Source organism: Rhinoderma darwinii, chromosome 10, assembly GCF_050947455.1.
Source record: "Rhinoderma darwinii isolate aRhiDar2 chromosome 10, aRhiDar2.hap1, whole genome shotgun sequence".
NCBI lineage: Eukaryota > Metazoa > Chordata > Amphibia > Anura > Rhinodermatidae > Rhinoderma > Rhinoderma darwinii.
The window spans coordinates 29,559,541-29,581,480 of NC_134696.1; positions in this window are offsets into that span (position 1 = coordinate 29,559,541).

Consider the following 21,940-nt stretch of genomic DNA (forward strand, 5'->3'; position numbering starts at 1 on the left):
CAGTTTTTTTGCAGAAATTATTGGAAGTAGGCCCTGAAAATAATAATCTACATTTTTTCAAAGAAAATGTAGGTTTAGCTAATTTTTTCTCATTTCCAGAAGGACTAAAGGAGAAAAAGCACCACAAAATTTGTAAAGCAATTTCTCCCGAGTAAAACAATACCCCACATGTGGTAATAAACGGCTGTTTGGACACACGGCAGGGCTTAGAAGGGAAAGAGCACTATTTGACTTTTTGAGATCACATTTAGCAGGAATGATTTGCGGAGGCCAGGTCACATTTGCAAAGCCCCTGAGGGGACAAAACAATGAAAACGCCCAAAAAGGGACTCCATTTAGGAAACTACACCTCTTGAAGAATGCATCTAGGGGTGTAGTGAGCATTTTGACCCCACAGATGTTTCATAGAATTTATTAGAATTAGGCAGTGAAAATAAAAACAGTCCTTTTTCTTCAATAAGACGTAGCTTTAGCGCAAATTTTTTCATTTTCTCAACAAATAAAGGAAAAAAAGAACCCAACATTTGTAAAGCTATTTCTCCCGAGTACGGCAATACCCCATATGTGGTCATAAACTGCTGTTTGGGCAAACGGCAGGGCTCAGAAGGGAAGGACCGCCATTTGGAGTGCAGATGTTGCTGGATTGGTTTCTGGGCACCTGTGGGCCCAAAACAGTGGAAACCCCCCAGAAGTGACCCCATTTTGTAAACTACACCCCTCAATGCATTTACCAAGGGGTGTAGTAAGCATTTTAACCCTGCAGGTGTTTTGTAGAAATTAGTGTGCGCTCAATGTTGCAGAGTGAAAATGGGATTTTTTTCCATAGATATGCCAATATGTGGTGCCCGGCTTGTGCCACCATAACAAGACAGCTCTCTAATTATTATGCGGTGTTTCCCGGTTTTAGAAACACCCTACATGTGGCCCTAATCTTTTGTCTGGACATATGACAGGGCTCAGAAGTGAAGAGTACCATGCGGAGTGGAGGCCTAATTTGGCGATTTACAAAGTATTGGTTCACAACTGCAGAGGCTCAGATGTGAAATAATAAAAAGAAACCCCTGATAAGTGACCCCATTATGGAACTGCACCCCTCAAGGCATTTATTAAGGGGTGTAGTGAGCATTTTCACCCCACAGGTCTTTTCCATAAATGAATGCGCTGCGGATGGTGCAAATTAAAAATTTATATTTTTCCCTAGATATGCCATTCAGTGGCAAATATGTCATGCCCAGCTTATGACGCTGGAGACACACACCACAAAAATTGTTAAAAGGGTTCTCACGGGTATGACGGTGCCATATATGTTGAAGGAAACTGCTGTTTGGGCACGCTGTAGGGTTCAGGGCCGAGGGAGCACCATTTGGCTTTTGGAGAGCGGATTTTGCTTGGTACTATATTTGTTTGAGTATTGCTGGTGTTTTATAATGTGGGGGTACATGTAAGCGGGGCGGAGTATATAAGGGGCATAGTCAGGTGGTATAAAAAAATAAAAATAATCCATAGATGTGTGTTACGCTGTGAAGCAATCCTTTCTGCACAGGCCGGTGTCGCACTGATAAATGGTGTCATTTCTTATCCCCCTTTTGGTCCACACTCCGCGCCTTTGTAGTTTGGGGAATTTTGCTGGGAAAGTATTATCCTGGTATAATACGGGCACCGTCGCTTCCATCGGATATGATTGGGCCCTCCCTTCCTGGTTCCCTAATTTTAGGTCCTTGATAAATCGCCTCTTGAAACAGAAGAAATGTTCTCCTCGGGCACAACTGCATATTTTTTTATTTCCTGACTTATTGGAGCCATAACTAATTTTATTTTTCATAGACGTAGCGGTATGAGGGCTGGTTTGTTGCGGGACGAGCTGTAGTTATTATTGGTACCATTTTGGGGTACATGTGACTTTTTGATCACCTTTTATCCTATTTTTTGGGATGCCAGGTAAACCAAAAAACGCAATTCTGGCACAGCTTTTTTTGGTTTTTTTTTATACAGAGTTCACCACGCATTATAAACTACATGTTACCTTTATTCTGCGGGTCAGTACGATTCCGGCGATACCTCATTTATAGAACTTTTTTATGTTTTACAACTTTTTGCACAATAAAATTACTTTTGTAAAAAGAATGTATTTTTTCTGTCGCCAAGTTGTGAGAACCATAACGTTTTAATTTTTTTGTCGACGGAGTTGTATGAGGGCTTGTTTTTTGCGGGACGAGCTATAGTTTTTATAGGTACCATTTTTGGATACGTGCGACTTTTTGATCACTTTTTATTGTAATATTTGTAGGGCAAAGTGACTAAAAAACAGAAACTCTGGTAACGTTTTTTACGGGTTTTTTTTACGCTGTTCACCGCGTGCAATAAATAATATAATATTTTGATACCTCCGGTCGTTACGGTCGTGGCGATACCAAATACATATGGTTTATTATTATTTTTCAATAATAAAGGACTTGATAAGAGTAAAAGGGGGATTGTGTGTTATTTGATTACTTGAAACTTTTATTGTTTTCAAACTTTTATTTTTTGCACTTTTTTTTACACTTTTTTATACTTTTTTTACACTTTTTCTCAAGTCCCACTAGGGGACTTGAAGGTCCAACGGTCAGATTTTTTTTTTTCTAATACATTGCACTACCTATGTAGTGCAATGTATTAGATCTGTCAGTCATTCACTGACAGCAAGCCGTTTAGGCTTCGCCTCCCGGCGGGGCCTAAATCGGCTTCCGTAATGGCAGAGCAGGAGACCATTGTGTCTCCTGTTGCCATAACAGCAGTCGCCAGTCCCGATTGCCTGTCAGGGCTGGCGATCTGCTTGTAACCGCTACGATGCAGCAATCGCTTTCGATTGCTGCATCGAAGGGGTTAATGGCAGGGATCGGAGCTAGCTCCGGTTCCTGCCGTTACAGGTGGATGTCAGCTGTACAGTACAGCTGACTTCCACCGCTGATGACGCCGGATCAGCACCTGACCCGGCGCCATCTTGCCGGCAGCTACGGAAGCCGATCAGGGTCCGCCGCCGGGCGGATCTTGACCGGCTTCGGTGCTAGGCAGACCGGGAGGCCAGTATTAGGCCTCCGGTTGCCATTGCAGCCACCGGAACCCCGGCAATTTCATTACTGGGGTTCCGATGAGCTGCAAACACCTTAAGTGCAGCGATCGCGTTTGAGCGCTGCACTTAAGGGGTTAATGGCGGGGATCGAAGCTAATTTCGGTCCCCGCCGTTACAGTCGGATGTCAGCTGTAAGATACAGCTGAGATCCGGTGATGATGGGACTGGCTCAGCTTCTGAGCCGGTGCCAAACGTTTGACGTACATGTACGGCAAGATGCGGGAAGTCAGTACTTTCCATGACGTACATGTACGTCAAATGTCGGGAAGGGGTTAAAGTGTCTGTCTCTGTGTTTCTTTCTCATTGCTCCTCCTATCCTCTCCATAGACTTGTATAGGCAGCGTGTTTGTGTCTTTGATCCTGCTCCCCCCTCCTCTCTCTATAGACTTCTATTGGCAGGCAGTGAAGAGACACACCCCCACTTTCTGCAGTCTGTTAATTCTGCTTTGTAACTAGAGATGGACAGCAGCGAGTGGACAACAGATTACAGGAAGGGAGACACCTGGTGGCAGCAGATTACACAGAGTTTGCATGGATAGAACAACAAAATGTTAACAGTAGGTGAATTACAAAGTGGATATATATGAGGTATACTATTAGATTAGCATAAGTGCTTTAAAATGTTATTGTCCTCATTTACAAATGCTCCCTAATTAGGCACCTCCTTCAGGCTGCCTAATCGGTTATCCCCCGCAAGTGGAAAACGGCAGTTCCTCCACTGTTGGATGAATGGTTTCAGGAAGTTGCCTTAATACAGTGTATGGAACCCCTCCTGGCTCAATCCCCGGCTGCCTCTGCACGATACACGGACACTTGGTCTCAATGGCTTCTGTTTCTCTCTTCTCCCACCTACCGTACTGTAGTGGCTTGCGGCTCAGTATCCATCCTTCCCCATGAGACTTCATCTGAGAGGGGACTGTATGCGAGTGCGGAGGGGTTTGCTTGCTCCACCCAGGTTTTTATCAGGTGCATAGCTGCTTTTTCTTATTTGCCCATGCTTTTCCGGAATTGGAGTCCAGGTTCACCCTGAACTCTCCTGGTCTCTCCCTTGCCTTTGTTTGTCTCCCATTCTATCTCTCCCTTCCTTTCTTGTGTCTACTACATTTGCTTCCTGTGATGCGCTCACATGCCATGGCCATTGCATTTTAGGATGTGTAGGAAGTTGAATTATTGTATGTTTCTTTCCCTTTACTTTTAAGCAATGCTCCTTCCCGTTATGATTGCTCAGATAGCTGTCATACTGTGTGCTCTTTATGGGTTGTGATGCTTACCCTTCTGTTTGGACTGTGCCCTTATTTATTCATGTTCTTTTTATTATGGGGACACATTTTCTCCGAATGTTTTTGTAATTGTTTGTATTAAAACCAATAAAATTTTGAATTGGAAAAAAATGTTAGTGTCCTATTAAGGTCTCAACCTTCTAGACCAGTCTAAAATCATTAGAGATTCATTTTTAAAGCTACAGAGGGAAAATCCTTTGTCATTCGACAGAATAACTTCATTACCTAAATATAAATAGTCAAAAAGGTGAAATTGAATGCAGTCAGGATAGGATATCCTGAGCAAATCGGCAATTTGAGCAATTCCACAGAAAGACAACATGGACAATACGGCACAAAATTTCCAGGGGAGCTAGTGAATGATCTGTTTTCTGCGGTGCCCACAGAAAGAACCAACCGGATGGCACACTTACACTTTTAGCACCGCCATTTCCCACGACCAGTTAGTCGAGGTTCTCAGCTGGCCCCAGGACTTGTCCTTCTAACTGGTCCAGTGCTTAATTCTCTAAATAACAGCTAATAGGGTTGTTATGGATAGTGATGTAAATGTAAAGTCGCTTAACACATATCTGGAAAGTACACAGACGTTATAGCCTGGTCCAGCAGTCCAAAAATAGTCAGCAAAAGTCAAACAGATACAGATGTGCTGGCACTAGTGAAGCACAGCCCGTAGCCGGTATAAAAAATAGAGCAGACCCAGGTATGCAGTACAGTAGCGGGTAGCTCAGGAGTGTAGTCAAACAAGCTGAGGCGGAGTAACATATATGTAGCAGAGCTGAGTATGTGGTACAGTAGTGGGTTATTCAGAAGGGTAGTCAGACAAGCTTATGTTCAGTAACTGTGATGTAGCCGTGCGGAGGGGATAAAATATTGATTCACAAAACAAGCCTAGCTAAGGAATCACACCTAAAAACTGGCCCTCGGGCCAGTGCATTTCCATTTTAAATATGGCACCCTACTTTCTGATTGGCTGAGCATCCATGCACCCTGGATATGCACCACCTTGCATCCCTGCCATGAGCCAAGATGGCTGGTAGAGGGTGTCCACGCTCGAACTGGATGAGTTGAGCACATGACAGCTATCTAAAATTTTAACCCCAACCCTTGAGGGGTTGTCCCATCTAGACTACCCCTCTATATGCCCCTAGAGGGTATAACAACATCATAGAGGGGTTGCTGGTCAGGCCCCCTTCAGTAAACTAGAGCAGATTCACTGCAGAGTGACTCTGCCTTCAGGCGAACTTGATGCAACCATATATTACATGGTTGTCTATTTATTTGAATGGGTGCCATGTAATACTGCATTTCTCACGCATTGAAAATAAGAATCCACATGGAGCTTTCTCTCAGATAACAGCTGATCGCTGGCTTTAGAGAACAGGGCTACAATTTTAGATGGGGTTATTCCTTTAAAGTGAAGCTCCACAGTTATCACCATTTTCAAAATTCACTCATCTCTACCCATAATTGAATAAAGATAGGCAATTATGTGATTAGAACAGTCAACAGCAGCTTGTTGATGGTTTCCAGGTAACAATATTGTATTTTTCTACTTAGAACAAAACAAACTAGATACTGAGCAAAACTAGGGAGACTTAAAGAAGATAAATGACAAAGATTTTGTATGTAATATTTGTTGGCTGTATAACGTATGATAAGCAGGGGCGGAGCTTCACTTTAAAGCATAGTATTAGATATTTTTTAGAAAGTATTTAAGGCTACTTGTTTAGGTTGTAGTAGATTATAACGTTGAATATTTCCTCTGTGACCTACTTAATATTTTTGCAGAAAAAATATGCAAAGAGATACAGATCTTAACTAGAGAATTGTTTAGCTAAAGACGGGACTTTCGGCACAAGGCAGCACATCTGTTGTAAAGCTTTCACACCCGCTCATTGTAAAACTGTTTAAATAAGTTTAATATTTAAATACACTCCTATCCTTACAAACAGATATTGCAGTTCTGAGCGCACAAACAAGGGCATATGGACAGTTTATCAAAGCACATAAATTACTCATTTCCCTAGCCAAAAGAAATTAATTCAAGCCATTTTTCACTGTTTGGTTGAAGTATAAACACTTTATCTGCAGGAGACGTTTTCTGGGCATTCTTACCTTTTGGAACACATTATGTGGGAGTGGAGATGCGAAACATTTGGCTGGGATAATAATAAAATAAAATAGGCACATTTTTCTTACTAGAAAGGAACTTTCCCCACACCTTCCCCAGAAATGCATTACAGCCCTTCCAGTGGGAAGATGATAGCACATATATTTAATCTAGTCGGTGGAAACACAGACACCACGCTTTATCTTTTCCGTAAGAAAATCCTAAATCCTTATCTGTATCGTGTTTTAAAGGGCTTTGGGGGAACTGTTTTTTTTTATGTACATAAGTATAATACGAAGTAAATGTTCTGTATGTTTAAAATGTAATCATTTCTGCATAAACCTGTATGCTTACAATGTAGTCACAGCTGATGTCTTATCCAACGTGACATTATGTCCGGTGGTCACAAGACTGTGTTATCCACCAGCTTTAAAATCGTCAGGGCAGTCATGTCAGGGACAATGGCACACAATTTTTGATAATAATCCATTGGTAAAGCAAGGGAATTCCGTGTCCAAAAAGGTGGCCAAAGCTCAAAAACTTAATAATAATAAACTTAAAGTGGGGAGTCCTGGCCATTATTATTTCTGTCACTTATATATCACCAACATATTCCACAGCGCTGTACAGAGGTTGCCCTTACTGTCCCCATTGGGGCTGACAATCTAAATTCCCTATGGATATGTTTTTGGGGTGCGGAAAGAAACCAGAGTACCTGGAGGAAACCCACACAAACATGGGGAGAACATACAAACTCCATGCTGATGTTGTCCTTGGGTGGATTTACAAGGCAATAGTGCTAGTCACCGTGCTGCCCATTTCCACATCACCTACTCCATCACAGACAGGGTGACATGTTTTCCATAGTGACATGACTGAAGTGGGACAATGTTGGTCATCTCCGTCATGTGATGTGTTATCAGTATGGACCACATGTCATTGCGGATGGTAGATGATCCAGAGAGTAGAACGAGTGGGAATCCAAAAAGTTGGACTTTTTTGCAATTTTAGGCCATAGACACATTCTTTTCAGAGTGCTCAGGGTATTAAAAGACAATAAGACCTCTCAATCTCTAGCCCACTAGCAGGGGAGTCGTATCATTCAACTTAACCTATGAGCATACAATATCTATTTACTTCTACTACATGTAAGAGAACAGATCATGTACCAAATTGAAGTGCACAACTCACAAGAGAATGACCCCTCTATGACATTCACGTGCCCAAATAGGGCACATGGACTGGTGTTGCCTTGTTGAGACAACTCCTTTAGTTAATAATGTATAATTGTTTCTCTTTCCAAAAATTCCCTTTAACATTTTTGCATTATAACTTTTTCCTTGAAGGCCCATAAATGTTCATGTGAAACAATGTTCTTATAGTATTTTTTACTATTCTTTAAACAATATGTTCTGTTTCTAAAAAATATATTTAGTTCATCTTCCACGACATCTACAATATGACTTACAAGAAAAAAGGCGCTCTGCGGTATAAAAAACAATCTGTCCCTTTTCCCATCCAATGGCCTATCTGGTCAACCATTATACAGCGCCCTTCAGCCAGGTCTACTTCGATGTCTCACACAAAGGAAGCATTGTTTTACCCAGAATCACTTGCAGCACAAAGTCATGGTGGTATAGCACATAAAAAAATGGTGTCTTTTAAATATATATTGGACTAATAAAACATATTATAATGTACAAAGAACATGGCAGAACATAACCGGGAACATAACTAAAAGTGTTATTCTGTCTTTTGAAGTGGATTTAGTTGAGGTGTTTTTTGCTTTGTGAGGCCTTTAAATAATGCCATAACCTTGTGTCACATCTCCAATTCAAATGTGTTATGATTTCTGGGATAAAGGGTGAACAATCCAAACTTTAAAAGAATCTGGAAATACAATTACCAAAGCTCGGATCTGAATCTCACACCTCGGCCTGGGAAAGAAACCGAAAAAGCAGAGCTGTACTGCTAGAACCTGTTAAGCTCGGATAACATTTTTTTTTCTCCAGAGTGACACAAATCTCAGAATACTTTGGCTCAGTTTCTTTAAGAAGGGGGAAAAAAAGGTGAAACAAAAAATCTGTTTACTTTCTTGGCTGTTCTCATAGTTGGAGAATTCCCCAACTGTGGAAAAGTTACACTCCAGCAGAGGAAACTATGGTGATTTTTTTTTTAACTTTTTGTTAGGTCCAGATGTTTGCAAAATGGTGCTGAAAAGAGGAGGCCTCACCCCAGGCAGGATGAGCAGATACTGATACATAACCCCCCATATGGTGGCATCTCGCCAAATCCTTCTCTCAATTATATGATACACCCACAACATTTACACTTATTCTCATGCCTATTTAGTCTAGGATTGCTTTTTATTGACAGTTTTATATTTTAGAAATAGGACCGCATCTATGTTGTGCTCCCAATGGATTCTGCAAATCCGTTACTTATTAATGGTCATTGCAATGTACAGTTGAGTGAACAGATCCTGTTGGTCCTGCTGGCCACAGACACCAGCATCCACAGCTTCGTATAAGGGCTATAATCTGCGCACTGGACCTTGTTGGCCAGGAATAGCCATCTTGTATCACTTAAGCTCCACCCAGTGTAAGGCACGTGGCATCCTTACGCTGATGGTGCCCTCACTATGGCTGTTGCTTTACTATTGACACATCAAAGATGGTGCCTAGGCCATTTCTTTCGGCGCCAGCAATAGACCCAGTAAGCCATTATTGTCTGAACAGTAATAAGTAGCAGTAAGGTTTGCTGGCTTGAAGACCTGCACAGCTCAGAACATGTGACCACAGGTCCTATGTATATGACAACACATAATAATGCAGCCTGGCCACCAGGGGGCAGCATAGGGATGGAAATATATACATAATATATAAAATATTAGCATTGGTTTAACTCCTGGCCTCAACCCATAGAAAAAAAAATTCTAACACAAATATAAATCTGTAAATTTCAAGATACAGCAGTATGTCTCTGAAGGATGGCTTCTCCCCACCATGAAGAATGGGAGGGGACGCCGACACACAACTTACAATGGTTTGGAATAGTCCCACAAATTACTCCAAAAGTTCAACCTTCTAGTCCTACAACTTAAAATTCACTTCATTCATTAAATTTGTTTGCTTTTACTTTTGTTAAAATAGCATTCATCTTCAGGTTGTTAGTAATAGAGGTGAGGTTGTGACAACCTGTCACAGTTAAAGGGGTTGTCTGGTTGAGAATACCCATTTTCAAAGTTCCTATTAGGGAATTCTCCGTTAATAGCTAAGAGTAACTTGTAACACTCATCTCAACTTGGAGTGGAAAGCGGCTTGAAAAAATGTCTCTCAATTTGGTGAATCCAACATATTCATGCTTTACAAGTAGAGATTAGTAAAAATCGATTTTACACAAATCAAATTCATTGCAGAGGTTTGTGAATCTGAAACTTTTAGGATTCGTCCCGTATTAATTGCTCAAAATGGTGTCCACCATTTTACAGTTCATAGGAAGACAAGAAGACACAGAAGAAGGATCACATAACCTTGGGCGGCCTTCCGACAGGCTTCCCCATAATGCCTTGCAGGCAGCCCTCCCTCAAGTATAGCCAATCATGAGGGGTATAGGTGTGAGTCACTGATGACTCAGTGGATGACAGTCATATAAATCATAGCCACTATAAGCAGCCCAACCAGAAAATGCTGCTGCTTTGTGGGGATACAGAGAGGAGAGAGAGGACGTCAGACAGAGAGTTAGAAATAGTAAAACATAGAATACAGATAGATAGTGGATTAGTGTCAGTGAGTGTGTTTCATAGTGAGGACAAGAGAATACATAGATTGAAGATAATTTGATAGAGAGAGAGATTTTAAAGACAGATATTTGTCAGTCAGTAAGCCATTGCAAGGACAAGTAGCCATTGGTGTGGGTGCTGCTGCAGCTATACAGTTCTTACATTAATTTGTGAATCGCCAAACCTTCATTACATCATTCACTAATCTTGTTCAAAAATAATAATTCTGGTGCTGATAGTGTGCTGCTGCCTTCTGAAACAGACGTCACGGACGTCATGTCAATCATTGTTTTGCATATATCTATAGGTGCCACCAAAAATTGGCGTATTGTTATGCGTTAAGCAATTATACAGCGCCGTTATACTTCCGTTTGTGTTTAAGTGACTATTTTTTTTTTCAAATAAATAGATTTTAATTTAATTTTAATTCCTGGTGCTAATAGTGTGCTGCTATCTGCTGATACAGATGTCACCGATGTGACAGTCAAAGTTTACATTGTATGGTCTACTAGAGTGGTCTCCAAACTTGTGAAACTGCTACTTCTGGAAGTTGTAGTTTTACAGCTGTAGAGCCACAACTTGTTCACCAGTGGTCTAGTCTATCAAAGCAATTATGAGAAAACAGTATCTATGTCTGGTAAAGTTGACAAAGCCATTTAAACCTGTAGAAAACCTTTTGTTTGAGACTCAAAAGTCAATTTTTATGAGCTATAACTTTCTAAACCTGATCATTCTAGAATGCACCGACAAAGTAATTAGAGAACTAAATACTAAATCTTGGGTGAAGTTAACATTTGAAGGAAAGACACCCTCTATTCAGATTGAAGCCAGGCCAACGATCAGCTGATCGTCACAAGTCCGACCTCAGAAACTATGGCACGCCATCCATTCAAATGAATGACCGTCCATGTTCTACACAAAGGTCTACCAGAGCCTTCTGTATTAGAGAAACTCTCTGCCATGGCCAATAGAGGGTGGTCCCTAGTGGGAGATCCCCTTCCATTATGTCCATATGTCCTAGTAGGCATAAGGAAAGAAGTTGTCATCATGAGACAACCCTTTTGAAAGTAATTGAGATCTTAAGAAAACCTCAAGAAAACGTACGACCCAACAGTCTTTCTATGTGCCGTAGTTCAGTCTAGATTTGTTCATTCATTCTACTTCTCTGATTTTCATGGGAATATTCTTGCTCCCTGCTTTGCTAACCAGCTGGTCTGAATTTTCTGTCGTTCTAGCCCATTACAGTTTAATAAAGATTAAAAGATTCTATGCATAGTTGACTTTTTATTTGTCTATTAAATCGAAATTCTAAATAAATACAATTTCTTTATAGAATACGTTAATTGGGTCTGGTTGGGAAAAAAGGGCCTATAATTGTTATTAGAAAGCCGGTTGGCCAGAGGGGCATTTTGACACTTTTTTTGGGGCTCTACAATAAAGTGTTCACGCAATGACGCGCTGCCTCAACAGCATAATTCTCCGATGTATGAAGTGGCTTCTACAGCACTGAGCTTTCCATTATTTTAATATGTGAAACAGCCTCATGTTTGTGGTCAGCGAGTATTTTATGTGGTCTACAATTAATGGGCCTGGAAAAAACTGATAGGAGACACCCAATAAATAAAAACACGAAGTTCGGAGCCCCCCGTGCCACTGGTCACACAGTACAAGCCTTTGTTCCTAAAGTGCTCGAATTCATACATCACTTCATCGCTCTAAGATCCAAATATTAATTAGAAGATGCTGTTTTGTAATTTTGAATAAATTTTTGTCAACCCGTTTCCAGCTTTTTTTTATTTTTTTCTTTCCTGGTAAAAAATATTTCATATTTAAAAGCACTTGCTACTGTTTATGTTTGAGATCTCAGCCAAACTGATGTCTCGCTGCAAAATGCTTGTAAACAATTCTGTTCTACATTAGTGAAATGAAAGCTTCTGGAGGAAAAAATAATCAGGAGAAAACAGAGCTTGTTATGTAATGGGGTTTCTGGAAAGGTTACTGACTCATTACAAATGTACAGAGCTGAATTACACACGGGGAAGGTTCACAATCGCTCTATATATACAAATAACATGTACAAATGCATCATTTATAAGGATGGAACAAATGTGTTTTTTTGTCATTTGTGAAACTGACGAAACTTCATTATATCATTATATTGACGTGACGCAATGAATATTTTTTGTGAAATGTTTGTATGTTTTTTTTATCTTATTAATTTTTGTATTTTTTTTTTTAAAGCCCCATTACAAGTAGATTATTATTACTTGGTTAATAATGGCAATATATTATGCTTTATTTGGGGTGACCATGTTGATTGTACCATACACAAGATAACTACATTGGGCAGCTATATCAGTCTTATTTGTCTGCCACCCAGATGCTACGCCCAATTCTCTCATTCAGGTCTCCCTGGCAGCCAATCAGGATGAGAAACTCCTCCCCCACCTATTCCTCACTGTCCCGCCTGTCGCTGTCCATAAACATCCTTGATTGAATACTTGTCTTTAGAATGATCCGGTAACAATAGCGAAATCTCCACCAAAGCCTTTATTTCAAATGCATGGCTTATAATTCACGATATACCGTCACTTCCTGATCGTAGGGGTACAACAACACGTCCACAGAATGAGGCAGCTTCTTCACAGATTTTTAATGACCAGAGACGGGATAAAAGGTAGGCAGAGTAGGTGGTTGCCAAGGGTGCAATTGGGGGGATGGAATTATAGGGGTTGTGGCCTTTTAGCAAATTAATGTTATTTTTGGTATAATTAAAAATTAGGCAATTTTCCAATATACTCAGCCCATTCCTCATGGTTTTATTAACCCCTAAGTGACCAGCCTATTTAAGGACTTAATGACTAAGCTATTTTTTACGTTTTTCCAATGTCGCATTCAAATAGCTATAACTTTTTATTTTTGCGTCGACGTAGCTGTATAAGGACTTGTTTTTTTGCGAGACAAGTTGTGTTTCTTAATAGCACCATTTTGGGGTACATATAATTATTTATTGATTAACATTTATTAACTGTTTTGGGGGGAATAGAAAAAAAAAACAATTTCGCCAATCTTTTTGCGTCCTAAATTGATGCCGTTTATCGTGTGGTATAAGTAACATAATAGCTTTATTCAGCAGGTCATTACAATTGCAACAATACCAAATTTATATAGTTTTATCATGTTTTACTACTTTTACATAGTAAAAACACTTTTTTTTTCAAAATTATTTGTTTTTGTGTCACCATATTTTAAGAGCCATAACTTTTTTATTTTTCTGCTGACATAGTTCTATGAGAGCTTTTTTTTGCGGGGCAACTTGTAGTTTTTGTTGGTACCATTTTGGAGTACATGCGACATTTTGATTGCTTTTTATGAAATTTTATTAAAGGCAGGATGAACAGGAAACGGCAATTCTGGTATTGTCGTTTTATTTTATTTTTTACTTTCGCCGTGCGGGTTAAATAATGTAATAACATTATAGTTGGGGTCGTTACGGACGCGGCAATACCAAATATGTGTAATATGTTTACCTTTTTTTGTTTGTTTTTTTTAATAAAGAATTTTGTATGGGGGAAAAAGTGGGTTTTTCATTTTTTTTACTGGGATCTTTATTTATTTATTATTAACTTTATTAAACTTTTCAAACTTTTTTTAGTCCCACTAGGTGAATTTACTATGCGATCATTTGATCGATTTTATAATACACGGCAATACTTCTGGATTGCAGTGTATTATGCCTGTCAGTGTAAAACATGGCCTAAGGCGGGGTTACCACGTGTCGGATACGCTGCGTAAAAACTGCACAGTGCATCCGACCTGGAACCCGCAGCACCATCTGTCCGAAAAACCGTACCACATCGTAGTGCGTTTTTTCGAACGGAATTTCCACACCAGAAAAAAACGCTCATACTTACCCCCTCCCTCTTCTCTGCGCGTAGTCCGGCCTTCTTGGATGACGTTGCAGGCAATTTGACGCTGCAGCTTGTGATTAGCTGCAGCGGTCACATGGGATGCAACGTCATCCCAGGAGGCCGGACTGCAGGAAGAGGCATAGACTTATGGGTAAGTATGATTCTATTTTTTTTCCAGATTTGTGATTTTTGCAGTGTAATCGCTGCGAATCCCCTGCAAAAGTCGCAACACATGGTTTTCTGTTGCATTGAATTCAATGGGGAAAACACGCAGCTGAAAATCAGCAAAAGCGCAGCATGATTTGACATGCTGCGGATTCAAATTCCACACAGCAAGTCAATTTATTAACGTTTATGCTGCATTTTTTTCCCCGCAGTGTGGGCATGAGATTTTCGAAATCTCATTCACTTTGCTGCTACCGTAAATGCTGCAGAATTTCTGCACAGAATTCCGTTGCAGAAATTCTGCCGCTTTTAAGCTACGTGGGAACCCGGCACAACAGGCATTCACTAGAGACAGACCTGAGGGCCTTTGTTAGAAACCATCGGCACCGCACGATAGCATCGCGGGTGTGCCGATGAGGTGCGAGGGAGCCCCCGCCCTCTAAAACCACTCAGATGCGGCGGTCGCTATTGACCGCCGCATCTGAGGGCTTAAACGGGTGGGATCGACGTTGATTAAGATCCTACCCGCTTAAGCAGGTCTGCTCCAAGTTCTCAGCTACCTCCAGTAGTTGAGAGCGGGAAATTTTTACTGCTCTCGGCAGCGCAGATTTAATCTGATGCAGTGCCGTAAAAAGGCTACTGCATCAGAATAAAGGCCTTTAGTGACCGCCGTCAAAAGACGTATTGGTGGTCACCAACAGGTTAATTTATTAATTCCTCATTTATGGTTTACTTCCAGGGAGTAAAATTCTATCCATGGTCAAGTTCTGTGATGGACACACAGGTGCACGTCTCGTTACAGTATGTGTATCAGAGCTGTGTCTTTGAACGATCCCAGCACCTGTGTCCATCACATGGACGTAAACCATGAATGTTCCTCCTGAATAACAACAAGCAGAGATCTTGAAAACTGTTCTGTCTTTCAGGTTGTTTTTTTTTTTACAAATCAGTGTTTCCCTATATGAATAAAAACTCTTGTCCATCTGGGAACTATCATGTTGAACTTGAAGGGTCGAGGGGGGCGCATTCTGAAAACACTCCTTGGGCAACAATAGAGCTTGAATGGGATCAACAGGGTTCCCTGAGGTCGGACCCTTACCTATCAGAATGCTATGGCATGGCAGTGATCTTATTGAATATCCTTAGACACGTAAACTGAAAGAAACGTAAAAAAATAAAATAAAAGTTTGCAGCTCAATACGGATATTTTCTTACATATCTCTGCATTCCAATGCTGTGACAAGTTTCTTATATCCTCATCTGCTTATATCTCTACTGTGTCATCAGCTGTAACTTTAAAACTAGAAAAATTATTTACTGAAGTCCCCCAGCTACATAGGCGGAGAAGAATGCAGCCCCAGATTTATCAAAAGAAAGGAATCCTGCTGAAAGTAGTTGGTCTGCCCTTACATAAATCTCATGAAGTTTTTGATTTGTAACTGGGGAGGGGCGCTGGTATGTCAGCAGTACCTGGTACTATGGTATATAACTGTTATCACTACAATATAAAAACTTCACCTTGTCTATTATACACAGGCTTAACAGGGCACCATTCATAACATTAACCCCTTAACATCACAGCCAATATTTTTGTTTTTTGCCTCCACAAATCAATGTAGCTTTATAAGGTCTTTTTTTTATTTAATTTATTTAGGCAAAATTTTTGAGCCTATATACGTTAGTTTTACATTTATATTCATTTTTATCTGGGGGGAAATGCAGTAAAAAGTGTAAAAAGTAAAATCTTTTTTCTTTAAATGCAATTGGCCGTCTAGAATATAATGTTAACGCTAGTGTATGGGTTGTTACGGTCATAAGGATAACAAATATATTTGTTTTTTACTGTTTTAGGACATAAAACGTTTATTGTACTTTTTTCTTTTGCATCTTTATATTTTTTTTTTATTATTGTACAAAATATCATATCATGTATAAAATGTTCCGGGATCTCACTATAGGCAATTTTATTTTGCATGTGTATAATAATATGCAGAGCCATTTGTTAGGGCATACCCTAACAGGCATTGTCAGGAACAGCTTTGGGGACGTTACTCAGACCCCAGACGGCCTTTTGTGTGCCAATTTTGGAAATACTGATCACATGGACTGTGATATTTTTGGAGCAATCTACACTGAAAATCTGCACCAAATCCACAGGGTGAGCCCAGCCTTAGTTCGCATAGCCATAATACAGCCACATTTTAGCATCCATATTACTGCAGCAACCCCACAGGCCACCATGGTTTTGCTGAACCAAACTTAAATCACCGTAGAAGTGTATGGTGATATAAATTTAGTTAAGTTGAATCACAGTGGGTCCGGGTGATGTGGCTGTAATCTGGTCGCTGATGAGATTTGTGCAGCCCGGATTCTCTGAACTTAAGAATCTGTTCTGGGTTAAAATGAGGCTCAACCCCAGAATTCCTTGTTTTAAAGCGGTTGTCCAGGCATGGATCGTTTTTTTATACTTATGACCTACCCGTAGAATAGGTCATCAGTATTTGATCGGTGGGGGTCTGACGCCCGGACCCCAAACTTATCAGCTGCACGGGCTGCCTCTGGGCACCGGATGTTATGCAGTGTTCAGTGCAATAAGCAGATGGCCCTGAACACTGCAGCATGGCCACTATACTGTGACCGGAGCCATCTGCATCCAGCACGGACATCCAGTGCCCGGAGGCAGCCGGAGCAGCTGATCGGTACCAGGTCCGGGTTTCGGACCCTCACCAATCATATACTGATGACCTATCCTGTGGATAAGTCATCAGTATGAAAAACCGGTCCGTGCCCGGACAACACCATTAAGGGTGACCGAGATCCCATAAGTTGTATAGAGGAATTTTAAATATCAGCAGAGATTTCCCTGCAACCCTACATATTATTATCAGATCACTTTTAGGGGACGCCCACACACAGCGTAAACACTGCAGAAATTCTGTCCGGATTTGTAGTGCATAAATTTCACAGCATATTACTGTAGCAGCAAAGTGGATGAGATCCACACGCTCTGGATCAACACGCTGCGGAAAAAGACAGGAAACACATGCGGAAATTAAACTGCGGTGCAGATTCCCAATCTGCAGCATGCCAATTTCCGTTGCGAAAATTCTGCGGAATTTCCGCTGTGTGTGGACGTACTCTAAAAGGAAAGTGCAGTGATTCCAATAGGTTCACTCTCATCTGATAAAACCTCAGGCTAATTATGGAGACATGCGACTCTGGGTGCTAAGATCCCCACGATCACTAGAAAGACTGGGTACCTGATTACTGCTTGTTTTGTGCCCCTTCGGCTCCATCGTTGATCGGCGCTCGTTTGCTCCTCTCACTCGGAGCTATGGATGGGGATGAGCAGTCGTTACCCCGATCGCTCTTCCCCATACATTATTATCATGTCGGCAGCGCGTCTCCCTGTTTACACACCAAGATGTGCTGACAGCAACGATAATATTTTACTTTTTTAAAAGAATACGAACAGCAGATGATTGTTCCAGTTTACACTGGGCAATTATTGGCAACAAGCGTTATATGAACGATTGTCTGCCCGATAATCGCCCAGTGTAAAACCCCCTTAATTCAGATACAATTGCAGAATTACAACACCCATCATTCCGAGCCAAATCAGCATTACATTGGATCCTGGGAGCTGTTATCTAACAGCAGCTGTAATGACAAAGGTTGTTATCCTCTGCCTTACTCTGTGGGCCCTAGATACAAACGGACGGAGCGCATCTGGGATATATTATGTTTATTTATTTTTCTGCTGAGAAAATGGCTTTCGCCAGTATACATATACTGCTAATGTCTGCATTAACAATCTAAACATTGGCCCCGCCAAAAAGCCTGATTTTTGCTATAAGTCCCTCCCGTAGATAATGCCAGAGGTTACCCAAATTCAGGAATAGCTTTCCTATAAACATTGAAGTTTTGATTATGACCTTTATGTCTGGATAATTTATACAATGTGTTTGATTTATATTATTTAGCTTGATTGCTTGCACTAATCAGTCAGCAGGAGGAAGATGCAGGGAACTTCGGAAAGTTTGCGGAAATGATTGTATAAAGGTGGTTCTTGGCTCTACAGCTTCTACTTAACATTTCCTGCAATGCTCAGATGCTTAGTAGATTTCATTTTACCGTCTGAATAGCTCCAGACAAACACCCCAATTTTTCCTGAATGTTAATTTTTATTACTCATTGCATTACTCCCGCTACACTGGGATATGCCATTTTCTGATCGGTGGACCCAATCGATCCTCAGCAGTGCTGCTGCTCCTTCTCCAAATTTCAGTGCACAGTTCATGGCCACCCGCTGTGCAGGGAATGACGATACAGCCCCATTCAGTTGAATAAGGGAACTCCGTCCCTTTGTTTTCGTGATAAGCGGACTGGCCAGAGGTTAGACACCGACCAGTCATAATGCTGTGGCATATACTAGTGATGTGCCATAACACCGGACCTCGTTCCTGACCTTTGACCTGTGAGTACTCTGGACTATAAGAGGGGTCCAGCCCCCTAGTTCTATGCCTGAGCTTTGTTGTTGTATCCCTAGTCTGTCTTGCAAATGGCCCCCTAGTGTTTCCTGCTCCCAGTGGTTTCCTGTTCCTGTTTCCTGTTCCTGTATCCTGAATCTAGTGCCGTGCTTGCTGTAACCGTGCTGTGCTGTATTCCACGCCTGACCTGCCTCTCCACACCTGACGACCACCTGCTGCCAAGTTCCTGCCTAGCTTGCCTCGCTACTGTCCGAGCTGCAACAGGTACCCTATACGAACTATAGACTTTGACCTGCGTCCTGTTGGCCAGCTGCCATACCGCCAAGACGGTACGGCCCGGTGGGTCCACGAACCCTTCGTGACAGTATGGAGGTATTTATGTGTACAGTAAATGGTGACATTATTTATATAGGGTTATTATTCATATATAATATATAGTGGCATTATTTGTGTGTTCAGTACATGGCAGCATTATTTGTATATACAGTATATGGTGGTAATTCATATATATATATACAGCATATGGTGGAATTATTTATATGTACAGTTTATTGTAGCATTTTGTGAACAGTATCTGCCCGTATACACAGTGACATCTATCATTGAAGAGAAGGCAAAGAGAATTTCGGGGAAACGCTGCGCTCATGAATACAGCAGACTCATAACTATTCTTAGCGGATATTATACAAACAGAACAATATTAAGTTCACAATACAGAAAGGTCAGCGTTGTATCATCGGGAATGATAAGGAATTGAAAACTCCCAGAATGCCCACAAATCAGTCTGGATTTTTCATTGTACTGCACTGTGTTTCAGATTTTTCGCCACATGTAGACGTGGCCTTTTTGTTTATTTTCTCCTTGGGTGGCGGGCACTACTTGACTTTTCGCCTCAGGCAGCAGAAAGGCTAGGTGCCTCCTTGCCTAAGGATAGCTCTAATATTACTGTCTGTATGGGAAATCCAAAATATAGTGTAAGCATATAAAGACCATATCTAGAACATAACTGCTGCAACACCCCTTGCACCAGATATGAATTATATTAGTCCTGAGAAATCATTGATCATATATTAATATATTGAAATGTTTTTGTTTTGTAGCTCCTAAAAATGTATTGGGAAAGCTATGGCATGTGATGTTGCTTTATTACTGTTTCTGTTATAAAAACTTCATATTTAACCAATACCAAATTGTCATCTAAACTGCTCAAAAGGCTCACAAATCAACCACTATGGGACAAAACTTTAGACAATAGTCAAGTGTTCTATGTTTTTCTGTATTTTCAATTTTGTTTTAAAAAAAAATTATATTATGAATTGTGTTTTTATTGGAGTTTAACCCCTCTTTATACTACTGTATATTCTAAGGACACTAGAGAATGGTCCATCATAATGGTCTTGAGCCTGTGAGTATTTTTGTTTTGTGCCACAAATATAATCTGTTGTGGACAAGGTTGACCCCTCTGACCTTGTGATTGTTTTCCATCAATTACGTGTTCTTATTCCCCATTTCTTTGCCTACTTCCAAATAATATGAAGCTCTTGCATTGCTGGGTGCTTATAACATTGCTTTCTATTATGTTCTGGATGCTGTTATTTCTGGTCATTAGACCTGTCAGAGGGGGGATATATTAGGCAGTAAATAAAGAGTCAGTTCTGGAAGTTGATGTGTCGGAAGCCGGAAAAATGGGCAAACTGATGATTAGATGACTGGGTCAGAGAATCTCCAAAACAGCAGGTCTTGTGGGGTGTTCCCGGTATGTAGTGGTTAGAACCTAAAAAATGTTGTCCAAGGAAGGGCAATCGGTGAACCAGCAACAGGGTCATGGGCGCCCAAAGGCTCATTGATGCACGTGGGCGTAGCCCGTCTGATCCGATCCCACAGAAAAACGACAGTAGCACCAATTTCTGACAAAGTTAATGCTGACTATGATAGAAAAGTGTCAGAACACACAGTCTATTGCAGCTTGCTGCATTTGGGGCTGCGTAGCCACAGACCGGTCACTGCCCATGCTGACCCCTGTCCATCGCTAAGAGTGACTACAATAGGCAGAAAACGCATTAAATACACAATGGCAAGAAACTTCAACTTGACTTTTTCAATGTCTTTTCAATGGCTTTTGTCATGTGATATCACACTGCAGCAAGTTATCAGAGTCAAGATACAGATGGCTAAATCTGTACACACCATTAGGCAGGTGGTTTTAGTGTTACAGCTGAACGGTAAATACTGTGGATTTCGGTGGATACGGAATAAAAAGAACCCTAGTAAATTATTATCTTTAACGTATGTTCAGTGCCAGTGAAGAACCTTTTTCTTAAAGAAGCAGTTCTAGAAAATGTTCGTCAAACTGATCTTATGGTGAACCCACATCGTGATCCTGCTTTTGAAAAACTGTGTTTAGATCTGCAGCAAAAAAAACTATAAGGGAATTGTTTTAAAATAGCCTATTTACTGCAATGCAACAAGTGACCCCTGGAGAGCCTATCGCAGCCTGGCCAGACGGTTCTAGCTCCCGCCCTTGGTCTACTTATACCTTCATTTGCTGCTTGTCCTTTGCCTGTGATTCTCTCTTGTTTCCTGGCTCTGCTGTTCCTGCTGTTACCATTGACCTCTGCTTCATATTGACCCTGGCTTGACTGACTATTCTCCTGCTCTGCATTTGTTACCTCGTACACTCCTGGTTTGGCTCGGCTCGTCCACTACTCTGTTGCTCACGGAGTCGCCGTGGGCAACTGCCCCACATCCCTTGCTTTTGTGTTCCCTTGTCTTGCTTGTCTGTCGCGCACATATTGAGTGTAGGGACCGTCGCCCAGTTGTACGCCGTCGCCTAGGATGGGCTGTGCAAGTAGGCAGGGACTGAGTGGCGGGTAGATTAGGGCTCACCTGTCTGTCTCCCTATCCTGATATTACACACTGTAGGGGAAATGTATAGTCAACCGCATCTTGAGCCCGGCAAAAACAAACAAAATGTTTCTTAATAATTGGCTTAATCTAAAAGAGGGTTTTCTTGAGGAGACAATCCCTTTACGAGAAAAGTTTGTGAACAAATAAAAATAAGTGGGTAATTAATTTAATTACATTAGATGAA